The sequence below is a fragment of the Elephas maximus genome, chromosome 6 (assembly GCF_024166365.1).
Source record: "Elephas maximus indicus isolate mEleMax1 chromosome 6, mEleMax1 primary haplotype, whole genome shotgun sequence".
Lineage (NCBI taxonomy): Eukaryota > Metazoa > Chordata > Mammalia > Proboscidea > Elephantidae > Elephas > Elephas maximus.
The window spans coordinates 19,088,913-19,108,434 of record NC_064824.1 but is presented as its reverse complement, the minus strand read 5'-3'; positions in this window follow the sequence as shown (position 1 = coordinate 19,108,434).

The following is a 19,522-nucleotide window of genomic DNA, read 5'->3' as shown; positions in this document are numbered from 1 at the left end:
CTGAGCGCCCTTCCCGCAGGGCCTTCCTGGAGCTCTCCAGCCAGGTGTCCAGGCACAGACCCCAGAGCTGCTTTCACAGGCTCATTCCTCAGGCAGATTCGATCCAGGTATCTGACAACTTCAGCTTCAGGGTCATGGCCTCCACATCTAAGCCCCTGTAGGACACCCAGGAACTCAGCAGTGTGGATAGTAGAATCCAAAAACCAATTAATTTGGGGCTTGGGGGGAAATCCATCTGAACAGTGGTTTGGCCAAACTTTCAATCATTTGTAAGACAGAAGGGCCAGGTTGTGCTGTGGCTATAGCTTGGGGCTGGCTGTTGCCAAGTAGGACAGGCCCCTTGCAACAACTCGTCCACCCTTAACAGAGTCTTCCCTCCCAAGTGAAGTGGGGCTGTACGTGGGTCAAGGGGATCTCCAGGCAGCTCCCAGAGCCACTGTTCTTGAACACCTAGCAACAGCCTTGGTTCAGCCCATAGTCAGTTCCTGGGGTGCCATATCACATAGCCAAAGTGAGAACAAGGATCAGAGCCCAGTGCTTGGAAGAGCGTTGAGGGGGCAAAAGGCCATGGTGAGCTTGCTGCCTCAGCCACCTTAAAAGACAGTCCAAGGTGCACAGGAACCTTAGGGCTGACCTGGGGGCCAAGGAGGCTAAAGCATGAACTGAATTGCCCCTCTAATCACTCTGGAACAAGTGCCGTGAGTGTGAGTTGGGATTATCCCCCAAACTGTAACCATCTGCAGGCTTCTTCTGTCTCTTAAGATGAGTTTGCTCAGCAGCCAGTGCAAGATAGATGCTTTTGGTCCTCACTGGCTAAGGTCCTTGTTTCCCTGGTGACTTCTGTGTACTTCTCCAAACTCAATAGAGACACATTGTCCCTTACCCTGACTGGTGGAGAGCTCCAAATGCATTTGGCTGCACTCATTTGGGGAGCTGCGCTCATTGGGGCCGGAGCCATGTACAGTTCTCAGGGTGAATGTTAGAGAAAGAGACAGCCTGCACCTTTGGTGTGCTCCAGCATGTGCAGGTCTGCATATGGGTGCGCACACACACACACACACACACACACACACACACACACTTCACTTAGGAACACTGATCGCAGCCTCAGAGGGACCAGAGCAAGGGATGCAGATTAAGGCGGAGTAAAGGAGTGCTCAGCTCAGGGAGGGCTCCTGTGGGAAGGAGAGGTGAGTCATAGAAGGGTGGTGATCAGGGCCAGATTAAGGCATGTGAGGGCCCTAAGCACTGATAATATGTGGTGCCCCTTATTGGGTGAGTGTAGCAAGCGTTAGACTAGAAAGAAATAGTATACTCCCAAGAGACCCACCGAGATAAGGAGTATCAATTACTGGGGAGGGACCCGAGGAGACAGATGTCAGTGAAGGCGTTGAAGTGGTAGGGGCATCATCACTTTAACAATCTTGCGAGTGGGTGCCCTCATGACCCTTCGTGAACTTTATTTCCGATTTGCACATTCTCATACACTGGAGCTGTTATCAAAGTCATTTAGTGCCCCCCAGTTCCCTTCCACTGTGGCACTCACTTTTCCTTGTGTCCTGTCTGCTTGGCATCTATGGGTCTTTGCTTGGACAACTGGTACCCCTGTTTTGTTGATGCCCTAAGCATGTGCTTACCTGGCTTATTGGACAATCTGTCCCTGGTGGTGATGATGGGTTTACCTCCCAGAACCGTCTCGTGAAGGCTGAGGTTCTAGGGTTTCCCACACTGGCACCTCAGCAGCTCGGGAAGGGCTTTCTACTTGGAGGTTTCTACAAGGGTTTCCACCCTGTAAAACACTACCTAAAACTGCTCAGGAAATTTCCTGTTTCCTTTTTTTTAGCAGGCCAAACGTTCTTCCTGTCACTCCAGGCTTTCTGTTCTGATGGGTTTTTCTAAACATATCCCCCAGTGCCTCTATTAAACAATCCTATTTAACCTTGTCAAACACTTCAATGCTTTTCTGCCTCTGGGCCTTTGTTTATCTTAGTACCTCCTGCCTGGATGGCCCTCCTTTTCTCTCTCCTTCTTTTGTGTTCCTCAGAATCCTCTTCGCTTTCTCAAGCTCCATCTCTTGCAGAAAACACCTGGCTGCCTACTTCACTCTACTATGATGTCTCTTGCTCTAAAGTCCTTAGAAATCCTCTCTCTCTCTCTTTTTTAAAGTTTCATTGTGCTTTAAGTGAAAGTTTACAAATCAAGTCAGTCTTTCACACAAAAACTTATATACACCTTGCTACATACTCCCAATTGCTCTCCCCCTAATGAGACAGCCTGCTCTCACCCTCCACACTCTCTTTTTGTGTCCATTTGGCCGGCTTCTAACCCCCTCTACCTTCTCATCTCCCCTCCAGACAGGAGGTCCCAACATAGTCTCAAGTGTCCACCTGATCCAAGAAGCTCACTCCTCACCAGCATCCCTCTCCATCCCATTGTCCAGTCCAATCCCTGTCTGAAGAGTTGGCTTTGGGGAATGGTTCCTGTCCTGGGCCAATAGAAGGTCTGGGGGCCATGACCACCGGGGTCCTTCTAGATTCAGTCAGACCATTAAGTCTGGTCTTTTTATGAGAATTTGGGGTCTGCATCTCACTGCTCTGCAGCTCCCTCAGGGGTTCTCTGTTATGTTTCCTGTCAGGCCAGTCATCAGTTGTAGTTGGGCACCAACTTCTGGTCTCAGGCTGATGTGGTCTCTGGTTTATGTGTCCCTTTCTGTCACTTGGGCTTGTAATTACCTTGTGTCCTTGGTGTTCTTCATTCTCCTTTGGTCCAGGTGGGTTGAGACCAATTGATGCATCTTAGATAGCCACTTGATAGCATTTAAGACCCCAGATGCCACTCTCCAAAGTGGGATGCAGAATGTTTTCTTAATAGATTATGCCAATTGACTTAGATGTCTCCTGAAGCCATGGTTCCCAAACCCCTGCCCCTGCTACGCTGATGTTCGAAGCATTCAGTTTATTCAGGAAACTCCTTTGGTTTTGGTTTAGTCCAGTTGTGCTGACCTCGCCTGTATTGTGTGTTGTCTTTCCCTTCACCTAAAGTAGTTCTTATCTACTATCTAATTAGTGAATACCACTCTCCCACCCCCCTCCCTCCCCCTTCTCGTAACCATCAAAGAATATTTTCTTCTCTGTTTAAATTATTTCTCGAGTTCTTATAATAGTGGTCTTATACAATATTTGTTTTTTTGCAACTGACTAATTTCACTCAGCATAATGCCTTCCAGATTCCTCCATGTTATGAAATGTTTCACAGATTCATCGCTGTTCTTTATCCATTGTGTGAAAATACCATAATTTATTTATCCATTCATCCGTTGATGGGCACCTTGGTTGCTTCCATCTTTTTACTATTGTAAATTTAGTGCTGCAATGAACATGGGTGTGCATATATTTATTCATGTAAAGGCTCTTATTTCTCTAGGATTTATTCCAAGGAGTGAGATTGCTAGATCGTATGGTAGTTCTATTTCTAGCTTTTTAAGGAAGCACCAAATCGATTTCCAAAATGGTTGTACTATTTTACATTCCTATCAGCAGTGTATAAGTGTTCCAGTCTCTACACAACCTCTCCAACATTTATTATTTTGTGTTTTTTTGATTAACGCCAGCCTTGTTGGAGTGAGATGGAATCTCATTGTATTTTTGACTTGCATTTCTCTAATGGCTAATGATTGTGAGCATTTCCTCATGTATCTGTTAGCTACCTGAATGTCTTCTTTAGTGAAGCATCTGTTCATATCTTTTGCCCATTTTTTAATTGGGTTATTTGTCTTTTTGTAGTTGAGTTTTTGCAGTATTATGTAGATTTTAGAGATGAGGCACTGATTGGAAATGTCATAGCTAAAAACTTTTTCCCAGTCTGTAGGTAGTCTTTTTACTCTTTTGGTGAAGTCTTTGGGTGAGCACAGGTGTTTGATTTTTAGGAGCTCCCAGTTACCTGCTTTTTCTTCTGCATTGTTAGTAATGTTTCGTATACTGTTTATGCCATGTTTTAGGGTGAAATTCTCTCTTCTTTTGAGGCCTCAGTTTCCTTTCCTGTAAATGGGACGATATGATATCATGGATTTGTCGTGTCACTTGAGATGACCCTCACAAAGGTGGCTGACACATAGTAGGTACTAAGTACTTCACTATTTTCTTGCTCTATGCCAGGCACAGGGACACAGATGTACTATGCAGTCCCCAGCCTGTTGAGAGTGAGCAGGGCTGGGGTATAAGGAAGGCTAGATGAAGGGCACCTTGCCCATCTAGGAAGGGGGTTGGAGTGGCAGGGAAGACTTCTGGAGGGACCCACTACTTGGACTGAGATTGAGGACAAGTAGAGACAGTCAAGAGCACCAGGGGTTTAGCAGGAGGGGAGGGCAGTATGGCAGAAAAGGAGAGGCGTGAAACTACTGGGGGAGCCCCAAAGTTGGAAGGGGCTGGAGTCTGGGGTGCTTTCTGAGGAGCAGCAGGAGAGGAGGCTGGCGGCCTGGGTGAGCCCTAGACAGATGGGCCCTGTGGGCTGGGCTGAGTCTGGGCTTTACCCAGGAGGCAGTGGAAGTCACTGAAGGTGGTGAGTGGGGCAAAACCTGGTCTTGATGGTGCAGAGCAAGTCAGGAGAGGCAGACCCAGAAGAGGCAGGCTCAGCAGCCTGTGGAGGGAGAATGTAGACCCAAGGGGAGGGCTGTGTGCAGACAGCCCTGACTCAGGCTTAGTCAGTGATGCTGGCCTAGGCCTCCCTGCTTCCTGCAGCTTCAAGTTGTCTTCCTGGAATAAAAGGTGGAAACTTTGAGTTTACTCTCTGGGATTGTTGTTGAACTTTGTCTGGGTTAGGCAGGTGGATGGGCCTTCCTAGGACCCGCAGTGTTCATTTCTCTATTCAGTCTTCATTTTCTTGTGCTCATGGTAATACAATTCTACAGTGGAACATCTTGTTTGTCTTGGTTGGGTGTTGCTTGTCCATGGAGTTTGCTCAGTTCAGTCTCCTCCTGTATCTACTCCTCACTAGGGAGGCTGTTTCGTGTGAGCAGAGTGTGTGGAGGCTTCTAACGCCAGCAAGCACTGGGGGCAGAAGCCAGGGAGGAGAAGGAGGGCAGAGGCTCCCTGGGCTCCCCCATCACAGTGCTGCTGGGGACACTCACCAGGCCATGCGCCCCATGAGTGTCTGTGCCTGGTGCCATGCCTGGTAACTGGTAAATGGTCAATAATCCTTAAACGAATGCTCGGCGATTGCTGGAATCTCTGTGTCTTCAAGCTGTAGGTGCATAGTAAGTACATGATACATTCCTGCCCTTTCTACCCTGCCCCAGAGTCTGTTTTTTTTAAGAAAATATTTACCATTTCAACCATTTTTTATGTGTACAATTCAGTGACATTAACTACATTCTCCATGTTGTACAACCATCACCGCTATTTCCAAATGTTCCATCACCCCAAACAGAAGCTCAGTGCCCCCCAAACAATGACTCTCCCTTTCTCCCTCCCACCTGCCCCTGTATGAAAAAATCAGTTGCCATCAAGCCGACTCATGGTGACCCCATGTGTATCAGCGTAGAGTGGTGCTCTGTAAGGTTTTCTTTTTTTTTAAAACTTTAATAAACAAATTTTCAATGTATTATGAGATATTTTAAACCACTGCAACATTATTCTTTTCTTTATGCCTTCATTCCAGCATGTTCATGCTTTTTTTTTTTTTTTTGCTTTAAAGAACATGAACTTATTTTCTCACAGTTCAGGAGGCTGGAAGTCTAAATCAGGGTCTTGGCCATGTCAGTTCCTTCTGTAGGCCTCTCTCCTAGGGTCTGGGTCTGCTGGCAACCCCTGGCATTCCTTTCCTTCTAAGGACAGGTCCTCACATGGCCTTTGTCTTCCCCGTGTGTGTGTGTTTGTGTCTATTCCGCTTTTTATTTTATTTTTTGTCATTGTTGTTGAGAATATACACAGGAGAACATTCAACAATTTCTACATGTACAATTCAATGACATTGATTACATCCTTCAAGTTGTGCAACCATTCTTACCCTCCTTTTCCAAATTGTTCCTTATCCATTAACGTAAACTCCCTGTGCCCTAAGTTTCCTATCTAGCAAGTTGTTGTCGTTGATTTGATTCCATATAAATAGTTCTTAAAAGAGCGCAGTGCTGAAGGTGGATATTCTTTACTTTTTAAACTAAACTTTTGTTTGGTTTAAAGAAGACTTCTGGGGGTATTTTTGGTTTCAGGCTTAAAGATTATCTCAGAGTAATAGTTTTGGGGGTTCATCTAGCCTCCATAAGGCTCTACAAAATCTGGAGTTCGTGAGAACTTGAAAGTCTGTTCTGTATTTCCCCCCTTTTGATCAGGATTCTTCTATAGCTGGGCACCATCCAGTTTTTCTGGTCCTGTGGCAAAGGAGGCAGTTGTTCATGGAGACAATTGGCCACCTATTTCATCCCTTCTTCCCCTTCCTGACTCCTTCTTCTGTTGCTCCAGGCAGATTGTTGTACCTTGGGTGGCTGCTTGCAAGCTTTTAAGACCCCAGAGCTAGGCAGTGAATGAGGAGGCAGAACAGAAGCACTAAACACAATTTTCTGCCAGTTAACTGGGATGTCCATGAAACCATGACCCTAAACTTCCAAACCAAGAGACCAAATCCTATGAGGTGTTTGGTCATACATGAGCAGCTCAGCATCCATAGGGTTTTCAATGGCTATCATCTTTCAGAAACAGATCACCAGGCTTTTCTTCCGAGGTGCCTCTAATTGGACTCAAGCAGCTAACCTTTAGGTTAGCAGCTGAGCACTTTATCCCTTTGCACCACACAGGGACTCCAAAAAATTTTGGTCTCTATGAATCTGCCTATTTGAGATATTTCATGAGTGGGATCATACAGTGTTTGTTCTTTTGGGGCTAACATTCATTCAGCATAATCACCCTACTGTCTTAATGTTGTGGATCTCAGGCCAGGAGTGACAAGCAGTGGAGGAGATTACCATCTCACTCTCATCAAAGTCTCACTCCTTAGTGCATTCCAAGGGGTCACATGTTACCTGTCTGGGCCCGGGTGACATTCCAAGGGTCACATGTTACCTGTCTGGGCCCGGGTGACTGATGAGTGTTCATGCAAGGGGGAGGGGCAGGGAGAGGTGTTGCCGCTACTCCCAGTCTCTGAAATGTGTTGGCCTCTTTCTGGAAATTGCTTACTTTCATTATCACCAAGCTTGGCAGCCGTTGGGGAATTTCTGGAGGGAGGGGGACCCTGGAAGGAAACCACCCTCGACCTGTTGTTTTCCCAGAGGCGCAGACACAAAGGAAGGATGGCGTGGAGGTGGTGCCGCAGAGTGGAATTGTTTTCCTCCTAAGAACAATCCAGCTCATATCAGAAAAAGGAAGGCTGTTATCCTTTAATCTCATGTTTATTTTCCTCCAACTGATGGTTTAAATTGTGTGGGGTTTCAGCAGCTGGGGGTGGGGATGGAAGGAGGGCCGTTTGTGCAGTAAGTAGAGGCAATCAGGTGGGTGTGAGCTCCCTGGTGCAGTGGGTAGTACCCAGATCAGCATGCAAAGTGGCATGGTGACCCTGAACTCAGTTGTTATCTGCATAAAGCACTACAAGCTCAGAGAGGTGAAGGGACTTGCCCAAGGTCATGCAGCATTTATCAACAGAGCTGCACTTGAACTCATGTCTCTGTGATGCCTAAGTCATGGTAAAAAAACAAACAAACAAACAAACCCAGTGCCTTTGAGTCAACGCCAACTCATAGCGACCCGATAGTCATGGTACAGCATACCCCTAAATGGAAGGGACAGCAGGCCCTACCCTGGCCTGCTGGTCCCAGGACTTGTTCTAGATCATTCCAGGCCTTCCATCTATCAAAGCTTACTATTTCCACGTCCTAACCTCCTTGATGCCTTCTCCTGTAAGTGCTAACGAATCAGGGAGAGGTCTGCTTGCAGGCACAGTGTGTGAGTGCTGTCAGACCTACTGGAGGCAGCCCCCTCACAGTGGGTCACTGTGTCCCTCAAATCACCGTTTCAGGCTGCCACTTGCTCTGCCTTTGGGTGGGCCAGAGAGAGCTGGGCTCCAGAGGAAGAGGGAGGCTGCTCTCCTGGGAACTGGGAATAGGAACAGAGCCAGTGCCTAAAGCTGGAAAGGAAGCAGCAGCCATGAAGGAGCCCATTTTTCCCCAGTCCCAGGGCTGGCATTTGGCCTTGATCCTGTGTAAAAGCTCATGCACCAGAAGAGAAAGCCACAAGGGCTGTGATTACCTGGTGGTGAGAAACCTGTGCCATGTACCTAGCTCCTTTAGGCCCCTCCTGACGGAAGGGTCCGTCCCTGAATCTGCCCAGCCCAAGGGGATGGGATGAGGAGGGCCTAGCTTTAAATAACCTACAAAAGCCACAGGGCCCAAGGTACCCCACGGGGAGAGAAACAGCCTGTTTGCCTGCCAGGGAGCCAAAAGATGGGGAAGAAAGTGAGCTAAGAACAGAACATCCACTGAGTGTCTGCTATAAGCATGCTCTGCCAGGTGTGTGGGCCCCAAGATAAAAGAAATGACGTGGCCCACAAGGCTGTTAGGGGCCAGATTGGGACCAGGCCCTTTGCTTTGCAGTAGTTAATCCTCCCATCAACCTCCAGGACATAGTATTCTTCTTGCAGAAAAGGAAACTGAGGCTCAGAGATATAGCATGTCTTGCCCAAGGTCCCCTAGCTGGGATACAGCACAGCCAGGATTCAATAGTCTGTCCAGGCTAGAGCTGGCTACACTGCACTAAGTTGGGCTGGAGCATTGGGTGCTCAGCCTGCAGCACTCTGACGATTTCAGCTGACAGCTCTCACGTACACAAGATAGCAGCCCGCGAGGCATGCAGTCGGTTGTGAGGACACAGGCACCTCAGGTCAGAGCAGGCCTGAGCATGGACAAGGCTTCTTGGAGGAAGAGGTGGGGTTGGATGAGGCCATGCTGCTCTACACTGTGGCCCCAGGCCCTGACAGGTGTAGGCTAGTGGGATTTGTTAGCAGAGGGCATAGAGGTGGGCCTACTGCTTCAGGGAGAGCTGTGAGGTCCAGATGGGCTGGCCTGGGGGGCACCCTCCTCACCCTTTTCCCTGAGGGGCAGTGCCGTGTGCTGTCAGCTGCCCTGTGCAGATGGCAGGATCCCTGGGTGCCTTGGGGGGCGTCCCTCTGCTCACTAGCCAGTTCTCAGGTCTGCCACTCTGACCTCTCTCTTGGTAAGACCTACAGCTTGGGGATTTTGACAATGTAAGTAGGTGTGGGGCAGTAAGATTTGTCTACCCAGAGATCCCTGAGCTTGGGTAGGGTTGTCAGATTTAACAAATAAAAATACTGGATGATCAATTAAATCGGAATTTCAGATAAACAATAAATACATTTGTAGTATAATTATGTCCCTTGCAATATTTTGGACATACAAATACTAAAACTTATTTGCTATTTATCTGAAATTCCAATTTAACTGGACATCCGATATTTAATTTGGCAACCCTAGTCTTGTCCACTGAGAGGAGGGGTAGGTAGATGGATGCTTTGGTGTTCCAGGCCAGGGGTCTATAGCTGCAAGGCAGAGCCAGGGTCTGGCACAGACACTGGTCTTCAAGGCCAGGGCCCAGCATATCACAGCTCCTCTGAGACGCATGAGCCACTACCCTGTATGAGCGGGCAGGGGAGACAGCAGACTCTGTAAGTGCCAGGCAGTGAGGAAGAGGGGTGTACGCTTGGCACTGCTCTCTGTACCATGGAACATATGCAGCAGCAGGCTGGCCTGTGAGCAAGTTGGGGTCTGTCTTAGGCTGGGTTCTCTAGAGAAGCAAAACCAGTGAAGCATCTATAGAGAGAGAGAGAGAGATTTATATCAAGGAAATGGCTCACGTGGTTGTAGAGGCTGGGAAGTTCCAAGTCCATGGGTCAAACTGGAGGCTTCTCCTGACTCACACAGCTGTCAGGGCTGACAAGTGCAAGATCGGCAGGTAAACTGGCAGGCCGCTGCAGAGGCTGACAAATCCCAAGAATGGCAGGCAAGCTGCTAGCTCACGCTCCAAGAACTGAAAGTCAGATGAACAGGACCTGCTGCAGGATCCAGAGCGAGCAAAAGCCCATGAGCCTTGCCAGAAAGTCCACCTATATTGGATGCAGGCTGCACCCCCAAGGAGGCTCCCTGTCAACTGATTGGCTACTCACAGCAGATCCGTCATGGAGGTGATCGTGTGATATCGGATCTCATCATGTAAGTGATCACACCATCATACGACTGCTAAACTACACCATAGCTGCCAAACACTGAGGATCATGGCCTAGCCAAGTTGACACAAAACCTTGAATATCACAGGGCCTGTGTTCCAGACTGGGCAAGCTGTTCTCTGCTGGGGACTTCCTCACCTCCTGCTGTGTTCTGGCTGCCAAGCATTCTCTCCTATGTCCACCACCTCAGGCCTGCCTCCCCAGGGCACCCCCCAATTCACGAGTGGCACTTACTCATCCTTGAGCCTCCATTCACTTATAAATATGTGTGCAGGCTTACTGGTTTGCCCTCAGCTCCTAATAGAAAGGTTGGCAGTTCAAATCTAGCCAGCAGTGCTGTGGAACAAAGTCCTGGTGATCTGCTTCTGTAAGATTTGAGTCACAGAAAACCCAACGGAGCACAGTTCTACTCTGAAACACTTGGGGTTGCCAGCTGAGCTCTTAACCACTACGCCACTCGCGGCTGCTAAGAGGGATTAAAGGAACTCAGGTTTAAACATGAATGGCTGACAACAGTCTTTCAGATAAGACTTTTTGTGGTTAACTGAGGGACTTAATCTCTTGTGTTTAAGTGTCAGGTGATCTGGGGAGAGATTCTTTAGCCGAAGAAACCTTTAGATGCTTGCATCCTCTAAGGAAGTTCATGGAGACAGCTTCAGGGCTCTGACAAGAAGCGGTCAGTAGGCCTGGGCCTCCACGAGCCGGGAGCTGGCCTGGCTCCACCAAAGGTGAGCGAGCCGCTTCCTCCAGGAGAGTGCCTCAGTGACTCCATCTTGTCTGGGTGCCCTGGTGCTGGGAGCCCACTCTGGGCTGAGTAGAACCAGACGGGACCTTAGAGGCACTTTTCTCTGACAGCCGGGGCCTGGTGCAGCTCCCACTGGTCATGGGCACCTAGCAAAGACTTGTTAATTAACTGGCACTTTACAGACAAGGAAACTAAGGTCCAGAGAGGGGAGTGACTTGTCCAAGGTCATGCAGCCTTACAGCCATGGGTAGGAAGGAGTGGAGACCAGGAGAAGAGTGTGGCTTGCACCGCTCAGCAGCTGTGTGGTCTCAGGGTCTGTCAGCCTGCCTGGCCGCAGGGACAACTAGGTGACCACACCTCCTTCACAGGGCCATGCAGGGTGGAGGGTCTATGAGAGGATGTGGGTGAGGTGCTTCGCATGGGACCTGTCGGGCGCCTGGGGACAGCCTGAACTGCCGAGGAAGGGGCAGTCCCCAGGTATGAGTTGAAAGGGTCCCCAGGGCCTCACCTGGCTCCACCCCTCCCCCCGCCCTGACAAACACATCCCTTGGTGAGGGCAGGGAGGAGCAGGGCCAGTGGGGCAGATGGCAGGGCCCCTCTGACCAGTCTGTCCTTTGTTCTTCCCACAAAGCTGAGGCCTCGGTCTGGGTATGCACTACTGGTCAGAGCTTCCTGCCACGTGTGGCTCCTGTCTGCAAATCTCTCCTTGGCCACTGTAACAAGTTTAAACCCTGCAGGAAAACATAGAAAATGCAGAAAAAAGGCAGAGGTGTGCCTTTTAATGGCTTGGTGGTCTTTCTTCAGGAGGATATTTGGGTGGAACAGTGACCTGGGGGTATGAGTCTGCTGATAATAGCATTGCCTTCTTTCCAAAGCAGGGGTCCCCCAGCCCACGTTTGTTTCTTCCCCCACTGGCCACTGTTGGCCTTGCCTTGCTCACTGATCAGATGCAGGGAAGAAATTGGGCTGTTAATGAAAAATAAATAGTGAAAGAACCACTGCCCTGGAGAAGGGCTGAGGGCTGAGGAGAGCACTTCACCTCAGAAACACACCAGCACCCCGTCTCCCTGGGAAGCTTGATGAGCCTTAGAGGAACAATGGGGCAGGCTGTACATCAAGGGCCTAGGGGAGCCCTGGGTCACACTGGGAGGAGGCTAGGATTGAGCTGAGTGCCGGGACAAGCACTAGAGCAGAGCAAGTACTGGCCTGCCTCCCAAATCTGTCCGGCCTGGGTTTGACCTCTGGCTTCACCCCCAAAGCCCTTCGTGACCTCTTGACCCTCTGAGGTCCAGAGTCTTCATCTCTAAGGTGAGGAATGCCAGCTTCACGGGCTTGTTGTGAGGGGGTCTGAGGGAAAAAATGTTGAGTGTCTGGCAGCGCCATGCTCTTGGTAGGCTTCCCACCAACATCGTTTCTTTCCTCATCCCTCTTCCTAAGTTTTTATATCCTCTTTGTGTGTCTCTCTGTCTGTCTAAGCTAGCTGCTCAGAGCTGGTTGACTCCATGGGTCATACACATCTACAGATGAGGAGAAGGCCTGGGTTGGGGAGGCAGATCTGGCTGGGTGTCATCAGCATGTACCCGAAGGGTGAGATGCAAGTGTAGATATCATTTTCCAGGGTGGGGCAGAGGCTGCATCTGGAACCTAGGAGAGCCAACATTTAAGGGGCTAAGGAGGAGTTCCATGGACGAGCCCTGACCAGGTGCATCTGCAGTTGTAGCAGCATCCAGAAGGTGCTGGATACTCTCAGGGGAACACCCTGACGAGTGGGGAATGGAGGGGCTAACCAGGGTCTTCCCATGATATTAAATGAGGTTGGCGTCCTGGTTTCTCTCCAAAATATTTTATTTTGGAGAGAAATCAGCAGAGAATCTACAAGCTCAAATCTGGTTTTATGCCACAATCCAGCCACCCCCTGGAGGGCCTTCTCTGGTCATCTGGAGGTCAGGGTGAGATCCTCAGCGTTGTTATTGTGCAGGTCTGAGGAAGCCTGAGGCACGTGTCTCTGCGAAGATGGGAGGGGAGAGAAAGAGCAGGCACACAGTGGGGACAGCCATGGTGATGAAGATGAGACAGATTTCACTCCATTTCTGGGAGATAGCTTTGCAAGCTACGATGGCAGAAAGACAAGTCCAGCTAACTCAGTAATTTAAAATAGAAATGAGTCATTTTTTTTCCAAATGTGTTTCCCAAGTAGACTCATTTCTTTGGAAGATGAAAGCTTGTTCTCATGACTTGGGCCTCTCTCTGACTTTCCAGCAGAGCAATGCCCAGGAATAGCTGGCTAGTTCCTGCTGGCTAGAAGGGACCACATAGAAAGATGGGACTAGGGAAGGAGAAGCTCTCTGCTAAACAGCAGAAAGTGGCTTAAACACACACACACAGTAAATATGTTACAAGGAGCCCTGGTGGCATGGTGGTTAAGCACTCGGCTGCTAACTGAAAGGTTGGCAGTTTGAACCCACTAGTCGCTCCATGGGAGAAAGATGTGGCAGCCTGCTTCCCTAAAGACTGTAGCCTAGGAAACCCTATGGGGCAGTTCTACTCTGTCCTATAGGGTCACTGTGAGTTGGAATCAACTCAACAGCAGTGGGTTTGATTTTTTTTTGGTGAATGAACCTGTAAGAGAGGAATAGGACTAGAGAACAGGATTCGATAGCAGGAAGTGAGGTGAGCACATTTGGACACCGAGAGGTGGAGAAACAGACTAGAGACAGGACTGAAGTGCTAAAGATTAACCCCACCTACTTTTGCCGCTTGGAGTAGATTTTCTCCATAGCATTCAGTAGGTGAGAATGGAATTCATTAATTCATGCATTCATTTTTGCCTTCTGTAGATTGGCCGCCCCCTTTCCGCTCTAATTGAGGCTGTCACCACGTATCAAATGCCCATGAGGGGTGTGGGAGCTTGTTGGACTCTTTCTAATAAAGCTATCTATTTATATGGCACTGCCAGCTCGTGGGAGTGAGTCTCTAAAGTTGGCTGATGTTCTAGGAAATTCGTCAGCTCTCCCTCCCCTGTTCCTGCCTGACCTTGAGCACTATCTCCCTGGTGCCAGAGCACCTCTGGGGTCCTGACTTCCAGCCTTGCCTCTGACTCCTCCTAGATTTGGCAGGAGGACTCTCCTGGCTATTCGTCAGCTCTCTTGCTCCCATCCTCCTTCAGCCTCCCCAAAACTCCCGTTATCTGAGGGGAGATCTAATCTCTCCAGCCTCCAGCCCCATGGACCTCACTTTGCCTGGACCTGGGAACAACCTCCTGACCTCTGTTCTACCTCTGCCCTCTTACAGCCCATTCTCCACACAGCAACCAGATGATCCTTTTATAACCTAAATCAAAGCATGTTACCTGCCTGGCTTGAACCCCCTCAATAACGTCCTATCACACTTAGAATAAATTCCAAACTCCTTAATCATAACCTAAAAGACCCTGAGTAATCTGGCTTGTGCCTCCCTCTCCATCCTTTTGCAGCGTCACTTTCCCTCTGCTCTTGTTGCTGTTGCTGTTAGCTGCTTTCAAGTCAGCCCCTGACTCATGGCGACCTCATGCTCAACAGAAGGAAACGCTGTCCAGTCCTGTGCCATCCCCCTGATTGGTTTTAGAGCAGACCGTTGTGATGCAGAAGGTTTTCATTGCTGATTTTCAGAAGTAGTTTGCCAGGCCTTTCTTCCTAGTTCATCTTAGCCTGGCAGCTCCGCTGAAACCTGTTCAGCATCATAGCAACATACAAGCCTCTACTGACAGACAGGGGGTGGCTACGCATAGGTGTATTGGCTGGGAATTGAACCCAGGTTTCCTGCATGCTGTTGTTAGGTGCCGTTGAGCCAGTTCCAGCTCATAGCAACCCTATGTACAGCAGAATGAAATGTTGCCTGATCCTGTACTGTCCCCACAATCGTTGCTGGGCTTGACCCCATTCTTGCAGCCACTGTGTCAATCCATCGTGTTGAGGGTCTTCCTCTTTTTCACTTACCTTCTACTTTTTTTTTTTTTCTACTTTACCAAGCATGATGTCCTTCTCCAGGGACTGGTCCTTCCTGATACATGTACAAAGTATGTGAGACATAGTCTCACCATCCTTACTTCTAAGGAGCATTCTGGCCGCACTTCTTCCACGATACTTACTCATCCTTCTGGCAGTCCAGGGTATATTCAATATTCTTCGCTAACACCACAATTCAAAGGCATCAATTCTTCTTCAGTCTTCCTTATTGTCCAGCTTTCTCATGCATATGAGGTGATTGAAAACACCATGGCTTGGATCAGGTGCACCTTAGTCCTTAAAGTGACATCTTTGCTTTTTAACACTTTAAGGAAGTCTCTTGAAGCAGATTTACCCAATGTCATGCTTTGTTTGATTTCTTGACTGCTGCTTCCATGGTTGTTGATTGTGGATCCCAGTGAAATGAAACCCTCGACAACTTCAGTCTTTCCTCTGTTTATCGTGATGCTGTTTCTTGGTCTAGTTGTGAGGATGGAAGGTGGGAATTCTACCCCGAACCTCCACTACCTCTTTCTCAAGGGCACCAAGGTTTTTCCTGCCTTAGGACTGAGTGTGTGCATACTCGTCCCTCTGCCTGAAGACTCACCTTTGCTTCCCCTCATCCCCAGATTTTTCCAAGATTGACTCCTTCTCATCCTTCAGGTCCCAGGCCAAATGTCTGCTCCTAAGACAGACTGTTTTGGGCCACCCAGTCTAATTTATAATTACACTGTTGGTAATCACCGAGTCGCTTGTACATTTACTGATTCCTCATCTGTTTTCTTGTCTGAGTTGTTCACTGCCGTTTTGCAGAGATTTGCAGCAGTCTAAGCAAGGCTAAGCTGTGCTGCGTGAAGAATGGCTGAATCTTGGTGACTTCAAACCACAACGGCTTGTTTCTCCAGCACAGCTGGCAGGGAGCTCTGCTCATTATAGGGACCCAGGGTGATGGAGCAGCTGCACCCCCCTCCCCACAAACATTCCCAATGGTGATGCCAGAGAGAAAGCGAGTTTTGGTGCTCTGGAGAGAATTGCATTGGCAGCTACATTCTCCAGCCTAGAAATGATTTACATGGCACTTCTGCTCGCAGTTCATTGGTTGGGGTAGTCACATGCCCTACCCAGGCACAAAAGCCAAAAAACCAATCCCTTTGCGGTGGAATCGATTCAGACTCATAGCAATGATATAGAACAGAGTAGAACCGCCCCATAGGGTTTCCAAGGAGTGGCTGATGGATTCAAACTGCTAACCTTTTGGTTAGCTGCCAAGCTCTTAACCACTGGACCACCCAGCCACAAGGGAGCTAGGAAGTTCAATGCTACCCAGTGCCCAGAAGGGTGGGAGAAGTGGAAATATTTGGCAAACAGCACTAAAGACTCCACCAAACCAAATCAATTGCCCTTGAGTGGATTCCAATTCATGATGAACCTCTATGTGCCAGAATAAGACTGTGCTCCACAGGGTTTCCAGTGTCTGGGTTTTCAGAAGTACATCACTAGGCTGTTTTCCTGAAGTGCCCCTGGATGGACTTGAACCTCCAACCTTTTGGTTAGCAGGTGAACACGTTAACAATTTGCACCATTCAGGGACTCCAAAGACGCACAAAACTAAACCAAACGCATTGCCTTCAAGTTGATTCCAACTCAGTGACCCTATAGGACAGAGTAGAACTGCCCTGTAGGGTTTCCAAGGGGTGGCTGGTGGATTCCAACTACTGACCTTTTGGTTAGCAGCTGAGCTCTTAACCACTGCGCTACCAGGGCTCCAAGACTTGCATAGTACTCGATAAATACTTTAAAGGAGGGCTGTCCAGAATGCTTTTTCCATAGCTGCAGTGGGTGGGAAGGACCTTCCAGGGTCCTGCTGGGAGCCTTGTTCTCATGCCCTTTAGGACCCAGTGCTACAGGAGGTCAGAGTTCTAGCTAGAGACATGCAGTAGACAAGAGCACCTTGAGTCCTGGCATGAGCAACCCCAGATGCAGTGAGGCCAGTGGCCTCCCAGTGCCCGTCCCTGGCGGGGCACGTTTTGGGATGGTGTCCCTTGTGAGACAGCCCTTCCAAAAGGGCCCTCCACTCCTCTCTGAATCTACCACACCCAGCTCAGGGCCTGGCATATCCTGGGAGCTGAACTGACGTTGGTGGAGTCCCAGTGGAGATCTTTCAGTGCTCCAGGGTCTGAGGTGGGTGATCAGATGTGGGCAGAGAAATAGGAGGCAGAAACCTGAGTGTGGCATTTCTCGAAAAGCCCAGTGTGTCCTGTGTAGCAGTCTGTTACTAAAACAAAAGAAAGGGGATTATACACTCCAGGAGAAGTGAGAAAGCCACCTATGGTGCTGTGGGTCCTGGGGGGACCGGACAGGCCTGATGTGTCTGTGACCCTGATCCTGTCCTCTGAGTTTCTTGTTTCACTTGGGCAGGGCTCTGTGGGCAGCTCTCTCCCACCTAAACCTGCAGGCCCTTTCCCCCAGGCTGTGCACAGCGTGAGTTTGTTTAGTGATGGTGTTGCATGTGCCCAGTGCGAGTGGGCCTTGGGAGGTTGTGGTGTACATCACGGCCTCTGGTGGCCAGCATGATTTCAGCTCACATCTACTGAGCACTCACCAAGCTCCTAGCACTGTACTGAGAACTTTACATGTAGTCTTGTTTAATTCTTCCCACCTACAACCTGATGAGGAAAGTACTGCCTTTATTGGACAGCTAGGAAATGGAGGCCCAGGGAGGTTAAGTAACTTCTTAAGTAACTGCTAGTTATATGGTAGGAACCCTGGTGGTGAAGTGGTTAAGAGCTCGGCTGCTAATTAAAAGGTCAGCAGTTCGGATCCACTGGCTGCTCCTTGGAAACCCAATGGGGCAGTTCTATTCTTTTCTATAGGATCTCTATGAGTGAGTTGAAATTGACTAGACAGCATACAGCAACAACAAATTACATGGTGAGGTGCTCTGATGGTGCAGGGGTTGAAGCTCTTGGTTGCCAACTGAAAGGTCGGCAGTTCAAATCCACGGGAGAAAGATGTGACAGTCTGTTTCTGTAGATTATAGCCTTGAAAACCCTATGAGGCAGCTCTACTCTGTCCTGTGGGGTCACCATGAGTCAGAATCGACTCGCCGGCAGTGGGTTTGGTTTTGTTATATAGTGGGAGTCCCTGGGTGGTGCAAACGGTTGACGCACTTGATGCCAACTGAATGTTTGGTGGTTTGAGTCCACCCAGAGTAGTCTCAGAACAAAGGCCTGGTGATCTGCTTCTGAAAAATCAGCCACTGCTAACCCCATGGAGCCCAGTTCTACTCTGACACAGAGAAGTCGCTGTAAGTTGTCACTGACTCAACAGCCACTGGGAAGTTACACAGCAGGACCTTTGAACCTATGCTTCTTGACTCCAAACCCATACACTTAATTACTCCACAGGAAAAGGTTTGGGTCTGATTTTCCTTCTAGGTTATACAAAGTAGAGATATTCACCTTTGAGACGTTCCCTACTTTCCCTTTAGAATGGTTTCTGTCATATAATTAGCACTCCAGGTAAGTCTTTAATGTGCATAAGAAAGGTAAAAACTGAATGCTTAAGATCCTAGACTAACACTAGGATATTCTTCTGATCGAACGTTTTCTTTGCCTCTGTTAAGACTTACTTAAGATTAAAGTGAAGCTTCTGTGCTTTTGGATATAGATGTTGGTTGAGGGACTACATCAATTAGTTGCTTATACAGGGCAGTTTAATCAAGGCAGAAAAGCTTCTAATATAATGCATATGTACCTTAAAGTGTAATTACCAACCAGGAGAGAATTAATGTTTATATGCCAGACACTGCACTAGCTGCTGTGGATATAAAATTGAATAAAAGATCGTTCCCTTCCCTAGAGATTGTAGAGGCAGACATTTAATCAAATGTGATACGGTGTGAGGTTTGTGTAGGGGTCACCAAACCTGCTCGTGGGGAGGATTCAACTTTAGGAAGGGGCAGTTAGTTAGGAAAGTCAACCTGAGGTGGAGCCCTTTTTGGATAGAAAATTATCAGTCCCCGGGCTTTGGAGGGCGGGGGCGGGCAGGCTGTGGGAGAAAACCTGTTGGTTGTGAGCCTCCTCCTATGCGACTTGCCTCAAGTTGTTGCCAAGCATTGGTCAAGACACTGCACTACTGCTAATGGGAGGTCATTTGTCAAGCGAGTTATGGCTGCTGACGGGGTCCCGCCGCAGGGGACCCCGGCAGGCGTCCCAGCAAACAGCTCTCCGGACCCTTCCACAGATATTCCACGCCACACCCGCGCGAAAGCACACTTCTCCACGTCGTAGCTTTAAAACCTGGGTTTCTACTTGTCAGGTAGGTCGTTCCCTTTTGCTTTTCCCTACTTTGGCCTTGCCCTGGCCGACGTCCCACGACCGGAGCACCGCTCCCTCGCCCTCGCTCAGCGTCCCTGGACCAGCTCGCAGCTCCTCCACTGCAGCCCCGGTCACGCGCGCCTTGCCCGGCTGGGGAAAGAGAGGAAAGGGAAGTGGGCGGGGCAGACATGCGAGCCTGCCCCTCCCGCCTGAGGCGGCTTCTCATTGGCGTAGCTTCCTCCTCAGCCTCCCGG